The sequence below is a fragment of the Suncus etruscus genome, chromosome 4 (assembly GCF_024139225.1).
Source record: "Suncus etruscus isolate mSunEtr1 chromosome 4, mSunEtr1.pri.cur, whole genome shotgun sequence".
NCBI lineage: Eukaryota > Metazoa > Chordata > Mammalia > Eulipotyphla > Soricidae > Suncus > Suncus etruscus.
In genome coordinates this window covers 111,532,604-111,550,397 of record NC_064851.1, presented here as the reverse complement: position 1 = coordinate 111,550,397, position 17,794 = coordinate 111,532,604, and the positions used below count along the sequence as shown (strand labels likewise).

Below are 17,794 nucleotides of genomic sequence, written 5' to 3'. Positions count from 1 at the left end.
AGTTCCTTTCAAAACTAGAGTGTCTAACACCAGTGGCAATAAGGTTCACATCTTTGACTAAACTTTGAGATGAATGGAAACTTTTGTTATGTATCTTACTGCAATCTAAAAGAATTTGATCTAGACATAGAGAGACATTAGGGCATTTGCTGCCTGTTTTATGCATCAATCAGATATCATTCAACATTGTCAATGATGTGATTCATTTAAGAGAAACTCCAATGAAAAGAAATCCAACAGTGTGAAATAGAAGCACTCAAACTTCGATAATGCTACCCAAGAGTAGTCAATGGAAAAGGGTGTGGTAAAGTTAGCATTGGCTTGGGAAAGAACTCAGATAAAGTCTTACAAGGAAAATGTCAAGAAGAAAGTGAACAGATTGGACTTCCGAAAAAAAAATAAATGAAAAGAGAATGTTTTCGATCCCTTTGCATTTAAAAGTTATTAGGTCACTTGTGATGCATTAGTAAGAGTACTATTACAGGGTCAGGAGCAGCAAAAACTGAACAAGACTAAGTAATAAAGAAGTGTGGGAAAGAAAGAAATGTAGACACCTCCCTACCCCATATTTCCTTGGGAAAGTGACTTAGATGGGGTGGTGTGTCTTACAGAAGGTATATATTAAAGGAAGCTTATTTTGTACGCTTGAAATATGGGCATATTGGATATGTTAGGAAATATTAAGATGATGGTGTTGCAGTACTACAATTATATGTCTTTAGATAAGAATAGCGAACAAAACTATGGTGTTTTTTCCTGGGCTTTGTTTGTTTAGTAGGCACACCTGGTAAAGCTCAGCGACTAACTTGGATCTCCCAAGAGTCTGGGATCTAACCTGAATCAGCCCCTTACGAAGTTGTACCCACTGTACTAGGTCATTGACCCTTAGTTTTTTTAACTATTGTATATAAGCACAGATGTTAGCATATGCAAAAGTGTGCATGTTTAATTCTACAAACAATCACTCCTCCAGAAATTTGGAGGAAAAGGCAAAAGGGAGTGGAAGATTGTTGCAGTCTCAGAAGTTTCAGGGAGGGATGAAAGGAGCATCAAGTAGGCTGGCTGTTCTCCCACTCTGCCCCTGCCTTCTCTAAGCTAGGCACTTACTTTGGAGACCAGCTTTTAAAGTTCCTGGAGGTACTGTATAGCTTCTTAATTTGAAGCCCATGGAGAAAATTCTGAGAGTTTTCAAGGCTCCCTCCTCTACTCAGGAAATTTATTCTTCAGATATATATGTATGTTTGTATGTATGTATGTATGTATATATGTATGTATGTAGGAATCAATGCATGCTGAGCTTCTACTTATGACTGTTTTCTTCACATTTTTAAATAATTTCTATAAAATTAAAGAACCATGACTGCTTTCTTCTCTAAAGTAGCCACATAGCCTTCAAATATAACATCTCCATGCTACTGAACCCCCTGAATAACCACTCAGGGACAGTGTATATGGAGGAGAATATAAAATTTGAAGGCTGATCACAGAATTGGAATATTGGAAATGGTCCTTGAATGGATGACATCTGATTTACCTAGAGCTGAACCTATACAAACCCTCCCCTATCAGTGGATCTGTTTCAGGAATGCACCCTCAGTGTATTTCTGGTCATCTCGATGCTATATGTGCTTGAACCCCACAAAGAATTTTTCTGAATGTGTAATATTTTGATGAGCTGGTCTAGATGGGTTGGTATGCAAGATATCATCTTGCATTCACCTAAGATAATTCATATCGAATTTCCCTGCCTTCTACCAACATAAAATAACTTGATTCTCTCTTCAGTCTCTTCTCACCCTCCATGTGTAGGGAAGATAGTCCTTTCAGCCACCATTATTCACTGATGTAATGTATCTTAAAATTACAGATCATTACTTCATGGCTAATATATATTTATGTACCCCTATTTGCTATGAAATAAGTATTTAAGCTAAAAAAGAATTTAGTAGGGCAGTTTGGGTGATACAGAAGCTATTAAGCTAAGTGGTGATCTCTCTAGTATGTGGACTTGAAACGAAGTAATGGAATAAATATTGGCCAATGATTGAGAATCTCATTAGAGAATTCTCAGTTGAGAATCTCCCTATAGAACTAGATTTTCTAAGTGTGGAATCAGAGGGAACCTTGAAATTGGTGAAAGGATTTTTGTTGAGTTGCTGGCAAGTAAGGTGGTACAGCAATATGGCATTCTCAAAACATTGATAATTTTAGAATTACAAATTATGGTGTCTAAAATGATAAATTACAGAGTGTTAGTTATAATATTAACAATAATAAGTGTAGCAACAAAACTTTTGAGTTTTTACAAGTTGCCAGATTAGTTCAAGTCATATTTACTTAATTCCAAATTTCTATAATTCCACTGAATGCTCAGAACAATCTAGTCGTTACTATTATTGGGCTTTTTCCAAAGGAGGAAATAGAGTAAGAAGAAGTTCAGTCATTTGCTAAAGCTTACTCATTTGCTAGATAGCAGAAACAGGATACAGAGTCAGATCATTCCAATACTTAAAGGCCTAGGAAAAGTCAGGTTACGTTTATTATAGTAATAACCTGTATGGAAAAAATATTAAAAAAAAAGTTGGCAGGGCTAAAGAGATAATTCAAAGAACTGGAGTTAATGCTTTGCATATGAATGTCCAGATTCAATTCTTAAAAGTAAATAATAAACAAACATTATTTGGAATAACTACAGAGCAATGAGAGACAGAAAGAGTTCCTGAAGCATAATCAGGTAGGACCCCAGGACAAAACAAACAAAAGAATTTAATGATTGGAAATGTTGATTGGAAGAGCATTATCCTAGGCAGTTCATACTAGCAGCAGAAAAGTCTAGAATCCAAAGCAAAGCATTTCAAAGAATGCTAGTTAGAACTTTTAGGCCTAAGATTCTGCATGAACGAATCTACGGAGTCATGAAAGAACTAAGTTGGTTAAATCTTGTGTGTGAGAAAGATCTTGAACTTGATTATATTTCCTTATTTATCATGAATTAATATGTATTGTGGTACTAACAAGTACTTTAACTGAATTAACTTTTTCCCCAAAGTAATCTTTATTATTTTCTTCTTGCATGTGAGCAAACCAAAACAGAGAGAGAGACTAGAGAATTTTTACATACTAGTTCCTAGAAGAAAACTAAAAACCCAAAATAGCTCATTCCATGACTAGCACTAAATTATGTGGTGAAATTATATTTTACCAAATAATTATCACAGATTTTATGACAAAGGCTTTGCCAAAAAGAGGAGTGTAACTGTTATGTGATACTTTTTCAATTATACTTGTATTATTGCACTAGTTGTAATAATTGTATTATATTTCGTTTTGTTTTGTTGGGTCACACCTGGCAGCGCTTAGAGTTATTCCTGGCTCTGCACTCAAAACCATATGGGATGGTGGAAATCAAACCCAGGTCCATCCTAAGCCAGCTGTGTGCAATGCAAACGCCTTACCACTATGCTATCTCTCTGGCCCTTGTATTAGTAATTTTATATATTTGATAAAGTACATATTATATATTATCATACTAATTGTACTTGCATTCTTAAGAAATTCTTCCTTAGTGCTAAACTGTCCTTAATGCAAGATTAGAATGCAAGTAATACTTCTGGATATACATTAACATGGAAGAGTCCAGTCAATGCACAGCATTTCTTCATGAAAGTTTAGGGACCATTTTTCTGGTTTGAGAAAAAAATAGATCACACATTGTCATTGATTTTTTGCTTCATAATAAGAATATATTTGAGAAAATTTACTACAGATCTGCAAAATGTAAAATTTAAATGTGTAATTTTCTATATTCCAAAGACTCTGTACTGCTGTCATTGTTTTCATTACCATTAATTATCACAGATTTTATATGCTCACTGAGGATTTATTCATGTTCCATCCTCAACTTAGATGTTGACTTAGTTACTCTGCCATCTTTTATCACCTTAAAATATATCTGATGCATTTTAGTGTTCTAAATTTGTGAAGGTTGTGACGACTAGTAGCAAAGTTCCATAGTTGTTGAGTGAAGAATAGTTTATAAAAAAGTTAATATACAGTCATTATAACTGTATTTTTTACACTGTAAAGGTTTTGGTTTTGTTCTGGTTTGGATTCTTATTTTAACGGTTATGTTGGTTACTTGATTATAATAATGTTGATTATTTGTATAAAATAAAAAAAGTAACAGTGCTACCACCATCACCAAATACCAAAAATCTTCCATAATCACCCTTAGGTTTGCTCTATTTATTTATTTTAGAATATTATTATTTCTATGATAGTGTCAAAATTACTTTTATACTTGCAGTGCTCCAACGTCATGCCCACCACCAGAATGCCAAGTTCTCTCCACAAATTTTCCCAAATTCTTTCCCACTTAGCATCCTCAAGCAAGTGGTCTTCAAAGGGATGTTTTATGCAGGCTCAGAAGTGTGCATTGAGCATTCTCGGATCTGTAATCCAGACAAAGTTGCATCTAGATACAACAGCTGAACACATTGTAGCTCCGTTCTTTCTATTTTTGTTTGTTTGTTTGTTTTGTTTTGGGCCTACACACAAGGGTACTCAGAACCTACTCCTGACTCTTCTTAGAAATCACTCTTGGGGGCCGGGCGGTGGCGCTGGAGGTAAGGTGCCTGCCTTGCCTGCGCTAGCCTAGGACGGACCGCGGTTCGATCCCCCGGTGTCCCATATGGTCCCCTAAGAAGCCAGGAGCAACTTCTGAGCGCATAGCCAGGAGTAACCCCTGAGCGTCACAGGGTGTGGCCCAAAAACCAAAAAAAAACAAAACAAAAAAAAAAAAAAAAAGAAATCACTCTTGGCAGGTTATGGGACTATATGGGGTGTTAACATTCAATGCAGGTTGACCAGATGCCAGACAAGTGCCCTAACCACTGTAGTTTTCTCTGTCCTTAGCACTGCTTACTTTTAAAAAAAATACTTGAAGAAGAGAATTATACAATATCAAAATTATGTAATGAAAAGTTGATGCTTACTACAGTGGCCTGATTTTCTCATCCACAACCAAGAGGAAAGGTTCCTGACAGCACATGAAAAAACCCTGGGATATGGCAATGAGAAGGTAGAGCCAGTGGTTGTTTCCATGACAATATGCTTCAAGAGTGGAGAAACCCTGAATCTCTTAGGGCACGGGAATTTCCTTCCTTCCCCTATACTTACGGTGCCTATATATAAAAAAAAGGTGGGGTAACATCAAACTCTGCCACTTCAGCACTTTTTCTGGTTTAGATTTGTTTTGTTTTTTGTTTGTTTTTTGATATTATTTTTCTTCTCTTTTTTTCTTCCACTTTTTCTTTCTTTTTCACTCTTGTGGATATTATTCGGTGATTTTTTCTTTCTTTTTAGTAGTTGATACCAAATTTTTTCTCCTCTTTTCCTTAACCTTTTTATCTCCAACAGAATAGCATAACAAATCATTCAGCCTCATAAATTGAAGTGGGGGGAAGGATGATACCAGGACCAGTCAAATGAACATGTAGTGCGAATAAAAAATGACCAGTCTGGAACACCAAACAGAATAGATACCCAACCTACAACAAGCTGTAAAATGGAGACCAGTTACACTAGTATTCTGGGGTGGGGGGTAAAGGAGGGAGATATGGGAGACATGCTGGGAACAGGAGTGGAGGGAGGACAACATTGGTGGTGGGAATGCCCTTCATTCATTGTCACTATGTACCGTAAATAATTTTGTGTAATGAACTTCAGTCACAATAAAAATTAAAAAAAAAAGAAAAGTTGAAACCTGATTTTGAACTTAAAAAGAAACATGTTCCAAGGATTGTGTTGTGGTAAAAATTATGCTGTGAAATGAAAACCTAATTGCTATAAAAGTCAATGCTAAATTAAACTGCTATATCCAGTAGTTCTTCGTAGGAATTGATGTCTATTTGATTTCTATTATTTTATTTGTTCCTACATTTAATATGTGCAACATACAATATTAATTGAGGCACTTATTTATCTTCCATAATCAAATAAGCATAAAGTTTATCCCTGAGGAAGTAATTAAGACTAGAATGATCTATAAATTATATACTATGAGCAATAAGGCAATAAGGCAGTCACTAGGAACTAAAAGTGGGGCAAATATGAAATGAACAAGAAGAGAGTTAGAGAGATGAGTGGGTTCTACTTTGAAAACAAAGGTAGTTGAGAAATAAATAAGCACAAAGCTACACAGAACAAAGAGAACATAAACTCTGAATCCAAACCTGTCAGTCCTCTTTGGCTGTAGCTAATATTCTATTATGCACTAAGAAAGCCAAGACTTCAAGGGAAAAGATTGCCATTTTACCATATTTTTTCCCTTCCATTTCACTGCTCAATCTCATTTCCACATGTTTTCATTTCCACATTTGTCTAGGACCTATGGCATAAACTTGCTACTGAGCTATAACAATGGTTCTTGGAGTATAGGTAATGGCGATATGGAAGGGTAATCTCAAAACTTGGTTTCCAAGTACACCTGTGAAGAGGGTTTGGAACACAGGGTATCAAGGCTGCTGCACACAGTGAGGCTGTCCCCTAAAAATTAGCCACAACTTTTGGTACACTGCACTCAATTTATACCACAGAAATTTCTCAGTGACATTCAAATAGCATAAGTTGTTACTGTGTAATTCTAATAGAAAACTTAAAGAAAATGAGAGATATTTGGAAAGCTCAGGTAATAATTTTCATGATAAATGCTCACTGCAAACAAACACAGTTGCATCATTTCACCTTGTTTCAGTCAGGGGTCAGTTAGATAAGCAGGGCAAGAAACAGGTAATATAACGAATGGGTGAGCACATTTGTGGAATCTAGTTAAGCACATTGGAATCCATAAGCTGACCATCAGGAATTAAAAATAAAGAGGATGGTGTTTACACATGGGCTTGACCTGTTTAAATATCCCTTCACTTAGGAATGTTTTACAGCTATTTTTCAACCTTTACCTATGAGATAAGAGTCACTCAGCATAACCTCTTGTTTGAGTAACTTAAAAATCAGTTAATACTATCTTTCATCTGGAAGGATAATACACCGGTAGGGCACTTGACTTGCATAGGACAAACCCATATTTGATTCTGGGCATTCCTATGGTCTACTAGAAGTGATCACAGAGCAATAATCTATGAGGACATCCTGAGCACCATCAGGTGTGGCCTAAAGACAAAAAAGAATTAATAGCTTGAAAACTTAAATCACATCTGCAAAATTCATAATAGCATTTAGGAATGTGTTTGGATAATCGGATTTATAATACTGCCTGGTCCTTTCAATACATGAGCACACTTTACTACACATCACTTTTCCAGAAAAGGTGAAGTACATGAATATTTAGAAAATCCAATTGGTAAATAACTAGAAGTCAGTGACCAATATAAAAATATTTCTAAGGATCAGGGAGACACTCAGTTGTAGGACACTAGTCATGCATGTCACTAGAATGAGACCTTGGGTTTGATACCTGAAATGATCAACAATAGCAACAGTAAAAATCTACTGAAATAGGGACCAGAGAGATAGTTCAACAGGTGAGAATATGCTTTGTAAGTGAAAGACATAGTTTCATTTCCTGTACAACAGAGTCCTTGAGCACTCCCAGAAGTAAACCAACTCACCATGGCCCCAAAGCAGCAAAATTCTAATGCAGACATGGGGTAGAGATTCTGGATTCTAACCCTGGTACTGTACAATGACCATCATCATTTAATAAAACTAATGTATGTATTCAACAAAATCAAATTTGATCAACTTAAGCAAAAGTTGCAGTTTGGAATTATAAACTGTGAAACTGCCTACAAGTGAAGAAGCTTCTAAGTTCTGAACTACATTAACCAAATTCCAGTTTCTTTCTGCATTTCTTCCTTTGTCACCTGCATCTGCAAGAACAACAAGAACAACATACATTATAGAGAAAATAGTATTAACGTTTCACAATATTCCTTTTCCCAGCACAGCAAAACACAATGCAAAACAATACAACAGTATTGCCAAAAATAAACTCATCCACTATCTGGGTTATTGTGGAGGAATCTGACTGGCCATGCCTGAGGTCTGTCACCACTAGCAGGATGCTCTTTTTTTGTCAAGAAAATAATGACATCTTACTCTTTTTCTGTCTGTATGGCTCACACACTAATTTGAACTGCAGTATGAAGGACATAGAGATGATAATACCCCAAAATATTATGTGTAAAAAATCCCTATGAGACAGAATGGAATAGTGAAAAAATTCCCAAGAAAATATATGTATTTGGAAGATGTACAATGTGGCCCATTTATACTAATATATATTTATTTGGGGGAAATGTAGAGAGATTGGGACATAAAATTTGCTCAATAGTTACTCCTAGTGGTATTCCAGGACCATATGTGGAATTCTGGATAGAATTTAGAATGTCATACTTATCTGGCAAGGGCGATTCCATGATCACGAAGCTGGTTTCTTGCCCATTGCACTCCGGGTGTGCTGACCCCTGAGATTTTCCCAAATGTGGGAAACTCGACTGTATAATTTATGGTAGTGGGGATTGCATGCGCGCTCTCCCCTGTCAATTTTGTCTTAAGAAAATATTTCAAGGGGCCAGGAAGGTGGCGCTAGAGGTAAGGTGTCTGCCTTGCAAGCACTAGCGTAGGACGGACCGCGGTTCGATCCCCCGGTGTCCCATATGGTCCCCCCAAGCCAGGAGCAATTTCTAAGCACATAGCCAGGAGTAACACCTGAGCGCCAAACGAGTGTGGCCCAAAAACAAAAACAAAAACAAAACAAAAATAGAATTTGGAATGTCAGAACCAAATACTTTAGCCCCTTATCCTCTGAACTATTTTATTGATTTTCTGTTTATTTTTTTAAAGTTTCTAAAAGTGATGAAATATTTATATATAATATTAGTACATTTTATTTTCCTAAAGATTGTATACCTTTCAAATTTAGAGTATTTTCTCAAAATATGGAGGAAAAATAGTTAAGATATCTTTTTAAGAATGTAGAAATTAAAAAAACTTGATAAATATGACCATATTTATAATTGTATTTAGAAATATTACATTACAAATGATAAATTAGTGCATTCCTGTCCTATATATATGTATGTATATATGTATATACACAATCAATGGCTTTACTCAAAATTTAAGGTAATTACAGAGACACTGGCAGAAATTAAAATATTATGTAGATCTTGCATGAAAAAATAATTCTTTAACAATGTGCCATTCTGTACACCCCCAAAGTATATGGGGGAGTTAAAAAAACTTCATTTTCAATCCATTGTGAAATGTGGTCTAATTACTTTAAGTAAATGAGATTGCAATTATTCTCATCAATAAATATAGTTTAAATGTCTTTTATATTACTATTGTAAGAAAAAATTACTTGATAACTTCAGAAAAAAAATGAAGGCTTTCATGAATTTACACACATTTAAACTGTAATAAATTATTTCAGAACACCCAAAATACAATACTTAAAATCTTATTCAAATGTAATCTACATATAATGTAGGAAAGCCAGATATCCCTTAACTTTTATAAATCCAATATCCCTGTTGTGAACTATAAAATAAGGATACGCACATTTGCATGTTTGGCTATGGAGACAGACTCCAAAGCACCATTTAAGACACAACATTACAGTTCCACGTCATATATTTCCTTGAAGAAGATAAGCACGTTCTAGTTTCTGTAATCATATGCCTTTTGGAGATACTTACTATTATGCTTTTACTAAAACCTTTGTCTTCTGTACAGATAGCCTTATATATGGTGGGACATTATTTTGATTCTCTTCCCCTGTTGACTTTAGGTTATCAGGAAAGTAGTAATGTGAGAATAAACATAGTTTATGAAGAAGTCAGTGTGTGTAAGATAAAATAATTGTAAATTACCTTGGCTTTTGTTGCAATGTACCTATGTTCCAGGTCCTTTCCATAAGTATAGTGAACCCCCCCATGGCCCTGGTTTGAATATATTATTATAATGATTTTATAATTATATGACTAATTATTCTGTGTAAAGGCAGAGGAGTTATCAGATCTCAGAGTAAAGCTCAGATCCTGAAGTTCTGACTGGCCAAGAACCACAAGAGGCCAAAGTACAAATCATGTCATTTCTTGGTTTAAAATCTTTTACTTGCACTTTATTATGAAACTCAAACATTTAGAAAGGCATGGAAGAAATTCTTGAGATGCTAATACTCAGTTTTGCTCTCCAATATCATCTCATAGAGAGGCCACTACTCTTATCCACCCTTAAGTTTAACCTACACATTTTCATTTAGTTTGGCATGACATATCAGGCTTTCTTTCCATTCAGACGTTTGTATATGTGTACCCAAGTGTAAAATAATACTTTACAATAAATCATCATGCTGGAAACATGTCCTTATCTTGAAAGTTCAGATACTCCAGCTACAAGAACTTAAAAACACACATATTTAAAGCACTCCTAACTAGAAGCCAGAGTTATAATTCATAAAGTGGGGCATTTGTCATGCATACGGCTGATCTGGGTTTAATCCCTGGTATCCCACATGGTCACCCAATTCTGCCAAGAATGATCTTTGAGCTCAGAGCAGGATTAAACACTGAACACTGCTGGGTGTTGCCCCTCCCCTACAAAAAACAACAACAACTGAAAAAATAAAAACACTCCTAACCAGTAATCTTTTACTTTTTTGTTTGATTTTGGGGCCATACGCGGCAGTGCTCAGGGATTACTCCTGGATATGTGTTCATATATTGCTCCTGGCAGTCTTAGGGGAACATATGGAATACAGAGATTGATCCTGGGTTGGTCCCAGGTTGGCCACATGCAAGGCAAATGCCCTACCACTGTGCTATCACTCCGGCCCCCTAATCAATAATCTTAAATAAATTGCCTTAGTTTCCAATTTTATTAGTGCTTAATAAATATCAAAAGCAATATTCAATGTCAAATAACCAAATTTGATTTATTTTATGTTTTCTATACTTAAGTTGATAGCAACAAATATAAACTCACTTGGGATGTCAGCACACTTGACCTAAGCGTCCCAAGGATCCTCCCATAAAGATATCACAAAGCCTTGGAGTCTTATGCTATGTTCAAATCGCGTTTTCAGGTTTTATCCTGTTATTCATCAGTTTTTCAATTCAGACACCTCTTCAGTCTCCAAGTATCACTTAGAGATTTACTTGGAGAAGATTATTGTAAACTAGTAAAATAGTACAAAACCTATGCTCAACACCCTTTACCATAGTCTCAAGAGGCCATCTCCACATTGCCTAAACCTCTGCGTGTACTTTCAACCTTCAAATTGAGGTTGACCTTCCAACTAACAATTCTGAGGTTCCTTTTCAATATGGATGCAGATTCCCCAACTTTCTAGCTAGGTCCAAGGAGCCTCAATGCATGACTCCACTACCACCTTCTTATTGGGCCACAAATATGCCTCCTGGACAATATGACTGAATATGCAGCAATGTGATAACTCTCACTAGGCTCATCACACTTCACACCATCTTCATCACACCTGATGCTAATACTTCCTGTCACTGGGTAAAGATAGGCTAAAAAAAAGAAAAGGCACAGACTAATCTCTCAGACCACCAGGAGAGTTACTGAGAAATATTCACCCTCAGCATAGCTAGAATACAGCATACACAATAGGGAAGATGTGTAAAATCTCACCAGGTTCAATGAGTGAAAATGTCACAAAACAGACTCTACCACTACAAACCAGTTCTGGAAAATCTCAGGGAGTGATTTTAGTGACACTATGTTCAGAATATTTAAAGAGGGAAAAGAAATGTTAGCACAGCTAGTCAGTGAAGCACAAGAAAGTATGAAAGTGGGAATGAAAAAATTTTATTAAGAAGTGGAACACTGGTGAATGGAAGTGGGCACTCTGGTGGGTGTTGTCTGGCATTAGAATAATGTATCATGCAACGTGTGATTACCAGTATGGTAGATCCAGATACTTCAATAAAAATGGTTTAAATTTTAAGAGAGAGAGCGAGATAGAGAGAGAGAAAAGGCTGAGTGCACCATGTTCAGTCACTACCTCTCACCTGCAATGGAACAATGTCAAAATCCAGCTCCTTTTCCTCCATTCTCTCCAAATTTTGCGTAATAAAATATCTCCTTTAGTACTAGGAAAAAATCTTTCAGTCATGCTTACTACACTCACTTCGGAATTCTTTCAGAATTTTTTCCTTTTACTTTTTTACCTTTCAGGTATTTAAACTTGGAGCCAAAAAAAGCCAAGGAAGAAATTGAACTGCAGGAGATTTTGACTTATTATTTTTCATTAGTTGCACCTCTATTTCTTGTAAGTAAACAGATTTTTAACTCATCCTCCTCATTCACAAAGAGAGATGAGTGAGGAAACAATGCTGAGAAAATCCAGGTGTAGCTTTGATTTCTTGCCAGCTAGACTCCATGGTTCAAAATGTATCACCAGGTTTATATTTTCATCTCACCTGCTTTGACCTCTACCTTGATGAAATCTATTCTTGGATGCTTCTATGTTCATTCTCTCTGTTTAGCATTCCCATGTAAGCTTCAATTTCTCTAAAGTACTACCCAGAGGACCAAAAAACAATTATTATTGGGCCAAATTATTTTACTTTAACTCAGTGTTTAAGATAAAACGATGCACTAAATAACTAAGTTCCACACTTAACATTGGATCTAAGACTGGTAAATCAAAAGTATATGGGCTGAAAGTAGCATAAAAAACTTGGGGGAGGGGAGAGAATGAATGTCAACTGATCAAAAATTGAAGAAAATTAACATAGACTCATAAACTATTTACCCTTCTTACTGATAGTTTAAAAAATATCCGTTGCAAGGGCCAGAGCGATAGTGCTGCTGACCCATGACAGACTGGGTTCGATCCCTGGCATTCCAAAATGGTCCACCAAATCCAGGAGCGATTTCTGAGCACATAGCCAGGAGAAACCCCTGAGCATCACTGGGTGTGCCCCACGCCCCAAAAAATCAGTTGCAAATAACTCTTTTCCTTTTCTGTACTTCTTAGCAAGCGGTGTGATTTGTGCCTCTTTTCTTGTGAGTCAGGCTCTGTTAAATATATTGTGATTTGGCTAATAAATTCAGCAAAAGTATCACCATAACAGTTTGGGGACTAAGCTCAAGGGGTCCTGAAACTTTTGCCATTTTACATTCTTAAGCCTCTGGGTAAAAGGTCCAGAATGGGCACTAGATGTAAGGTACCTGCCTTGCCTGCTAGCCTTGGACGGACCACGGTTCGATCCCCCCGAGTCCCATATGGTCCCCAAAGCCAGGAGCGACTTCTGAGCGCATAGCCAGGAGTAACCCCTGAGCGTCACGGCTGTGGCCCAAAAACAAAAAAAAAGGAGCTGTGATCCATAAAGAATTAGAAAGCATATAGAGAGATCATGCAATGTCATATGATAACTAATTTCCCATTTTTGAACATTTTGGACATTGTAAAGCTCAAAGATATGTATAGATATATATCTACATACCTGCTATTTATTTAAACTCTGTAAACAAATATAAAAGACCATCATTGTTCCTATAGTATATAACAAAGTTGTTCAACACATTTACATATATATCTAAAATAATTAGCATACTATATATCATAAATAATTCTAAGTATCATCATTATTTGATAATGGTATTATAGTAGAATAGAGTCATACCTAATGGGCTTTAGCAAACAATCAATATCTGAATGCCTTGCTAGAATTTTTCCCAGTTTGATGGTCTCTTTGTTCTATTTTCTTCTCAGATCATTGCTATGGTCACCATTTTTGCAATAACTAAATTTGTTAAACACTTAGTTGTTGTGCTCATACACTTGGCTATGATGCTTGTAATCACTTGGCTGTGGTTCTTGCTTATATCTTGTTTATATTCTTATATTCTTGCTTATATACCAGAGATTAATTGTACTTAGGGGGCCAGAGCAATAACACAGAGGTAGGGCGTTCGCCTGCACGTGGCTGACCCAAGAAAGACCTGGGTTCAATCCCCAGTGTCCCATATGGTCCCCCAAGCCAAAAACAATTTCTGAGCACATTGTGAGAAGTAACCCCGGAGCGTCACCAGGTGTGGCCCAAAACCAAAATAAAAAAAAAAAAAAGAGGAAAAGAAATTGTACTTATGGAGTCAGGAAGCAAATGAGCACTGTGAGTGTGGATTAGACGTGAAGCATATTGATCGATCACTTGCAACTAAGCCAGATCTCTGAGTTCCTCATTTTCTGTTTTCTCAGAACATAACTTTTAGAGGTAGGAGTGAGTAGGGTGCTTGTCTTGTACACAGGCAACCTGGCAGGGTCCAATTCTCATCACCCCAGAGAGTCTCCCAAGTGCTGCCAGGATTGTTCTGCCCCAAGCACAGGTATGTATATTTCAACAACCAAAAATAATAACAATTTTAAATTGCTCCTTGTACTCTCATAAATTCTTGTATTTTTTAAAAGATAAATAAAATTTCTTCTAATAGTCTCCTTACAATTTAGTAATTATATATCTAGTGCTAAAATATATAAATATTTAGTGGTAGTATTTGTGAGATGATAAATATTATCTTCAACATTTACATTCTCACAAAGTAGGTACATAATATTGATAGGTTATATATGTAAATATATATATAGATATAGTTATGAATATAGATATGGATATGAAGAGATACTATTAGGTATTTACAAGAGGATGCAGACTTCTCTAAAAGGAAGAGAGTCTACTGTAAAGCATAGCTACATTTCTTAGTACTGTAGTGTGAAGATAAAGAAAAAATTTAAATCAATTAGAACATACTATACCTTCTAGTTTCTGCTTCTAATACAAAAACATTGTCAAAATTGGCTAACACTCTGTAAATTTAAGCTTTAGTGAAAACAAATCTCACCGCACCCCAGTTAGTCAACAAAAAATTATATTTGACCATTTTACATATAAAAAGTTGAACTTTTAGGGGCCGGAGAGGTGGTGCTAGAGGTAAGGTGCCTGCCTTGCAAGCACTAGCCAAGGAAGGAGTGCGGTTCGATCCCCCGGCGTCCCATATGGTCCCCCCAAGCTAGAGGCAATTTCTGAGTGCTTAGCCAGAAGTCACCCCTGAGCATCAAACGGGTGTGGCCCAAAACACCAAAAAAAAAAGGAATATTTAAAAAGTTGAACTTTTAAAACATTAACACCATTGCTTCTAAAATTGATATAATGGTATATGAAATGCCAATGGTTATAAGAAAAAAATGTATTCTCAAAGCAGTTGTGCTTTACCAAATGACCTTGGCAATCATTATAGATATTGTAGGTAAGGTAGCATGATGAAAATAAAAAGTAAACACACAAAAATCCATAACAAATAATTGAGTTATAAAAAGATTAATAAAAGGGACTGGCACAGTGGCGCAAGGGGTAAGGCATCTGCCTTGCCCATGCTAGCCTAGGATGGATCAGCTTCCATATGGTCCCCCAAGCTAGGAGCAATTTCTGAGCACATAGCCAGGAGTAACTCCTGAGCATCATCGGGTGTGGACCAAAAAAAAAAAAAGATAAAAAAAGCAATGGCATAAAATATCTAATATCTGATTAAAGCAGCCCTATTATGAAATTAGATAATCACCACTTGGCAGTCATTGTAGGAATCATTGATTTCAAAAGATTAAGCTCCAGATGCTAAAACTAGTTGATGAAAGTTGGATGAGTAACAAGAAATTTATGTACTTTAATTATCTCCCACAACATGCGTGTTAATTACCAAAAAATGTATACAGTAGTACATGGACAAAATGGGCACACTGAAGCATAACAAAGGGATGAAAGTTTCTATCTATCACTAAAAATCATGTGTCTCATGTACAAGTATATCTTGTACCAAATTACATACAAAAACTTCTTAGGATTCCTACCCAAAACACAAAAGCTAAATATGATCATGAAAATAGAAAAGTTTGAGGCCATTCTACAAAATAACTGGCCTATTTTCTTCAAAATTTGCAAGGTTATGACAGCATAGTAAATCTATTCGAGACTAAAACCAACCAGAAGAAAGACACAACAAGACAGAAAAATATGACTCAGTATTTTGATTTTTTCTAAAACATGTTATGGGGATAATTGGCAAAATCAAAATAACAAATACGTGTTAGATAAAGACTTTAATGTTCATCTTTGTTTCGATGAAATAAAATTTAATGTGGGTAATGTCGTCTTTTCTAGACACTAAACTATTTTTTGAAAAACAAAATATATAAGATTAGAAATATTTAATCTAACAAAAAGGCTTAAAACTATTTCATGCTGGTGGGTAACTGAAAGAAGAATCTCTAACTGTCCTGAAATTATGGTGCAATATGACTTATAGCTACACTGAGAACTGATAAAGAACAACAAAAAAGGAAGAGTCTATCATTGAATTTTCCAGTTGATTGAGACAAATACACTTCTCAAATATGTATATGAGCAATTAAAAACTAGTATGAAATAATTATTCCTTCACTTATACTTTCTGACAAATGCTATTTTTTATAAACTAAATGACACTTTATCTATCAAAATAGTTTTTAACAATTGTTGTTAAATCATCTTCAAAATATAATGTTTGGTTTAATTAGAAATATAGGGCCAACCAAGACTGTGATTCATATATTATCTGAAAAAATATAAAACTTCTGTTTTGAGATTTTCATACATTTTGACATTCAATTCTCAGACTCTTTCACCCTTCTTCATTTGTAGTACTTCTTATTAACTAGAGTTTGGTCATTCAAATGATGGTTAGAATTGCTGATTATAGAGCTAACACATTTTAATTATTTATTTATTTAATTATTAAACTTTTGACACAAAATAAATCTTTTGATTCAAAATAAAAATGCACTAGCTCTTGTGCTGCTAACTTTAGATGACATGGAAACATTATATTTTATTTTGATTCTTGAACCAAGTCATAACTTTTAAGCTACTGAGATTAGCACTATAGCCCTATAGCATAATGGTAGGCTGAAAAATAATTTTCTTTGTTGGTGTGTTGCTGAGAAATTTCAGAGTTAGTGATGAGGAACATACTGGAAGTAGGTGACAGAGTAAAAAATTGACAGTAAATGGCAAATATTTACTTTGAATTCTGACATAGGAAAATATCTAGTTGATTTTATTCTTATGTATTGATTTTTTAAAAGGATAATAAGAATAGTGAGACTACACATGTATAAGATCACTACATCTCAAGGTATTTTGCTACAATGTTCAGCTAAGTACAAGAATTCTAAAAGTCTTTAATGACCCTGATATGATGGGGTGACTGTTCTTTGTCACATTAGACTTTAACTAATTGAAAGATATTGAATAGATGTTCATGGCATAGACTAATATTAGAGAATAGGGATGGTCAAGTTAATATTTGTAATGTATCATATGGAGACTTTATAATATGAAATGAGAAACACATAGGATGAATTAGTATTTAAATTTTGAACATCATCCCTTACTCCTTTCATCTTTAATCTAGTCACGTATCTGCTATATTTTTGGGCAAATCCACAAACAGTGTGGCAAATACTCATCAGAATCACGTAGCATGTGTGAATTCATATGATTCAAGAGGAGAAATTAAAACAAGAATGATCTTGCCCATACTGACATAACTAAAACATCCCTAAGCAACTTCAATACTTTGGAAATGTTTCCCTAATTTAGCTAACCTAACACACAGGACATTTCTTACTCTTCCTACCATTCACCCTCCTTCCTTTTGATTCTACAGAAACCCTAAAGATTAATGTACCTTACTAGCTCTAATTCCC

General features: G+C 35.4%; 1 pseudogene; it reads left to right on the top strand.

Annotated features, from left to right (window-relative positions):
- Positions 1-8,411: 8,411 nt before the first annotated feature.
- Positions 8,412-8,560, top strand: LOC126008125 (uncharacterized; annotated as a pseudogene).
- The last annotated feature ends 9,234 nt before the right edge of the window (positions 8,561-17,794 follow it).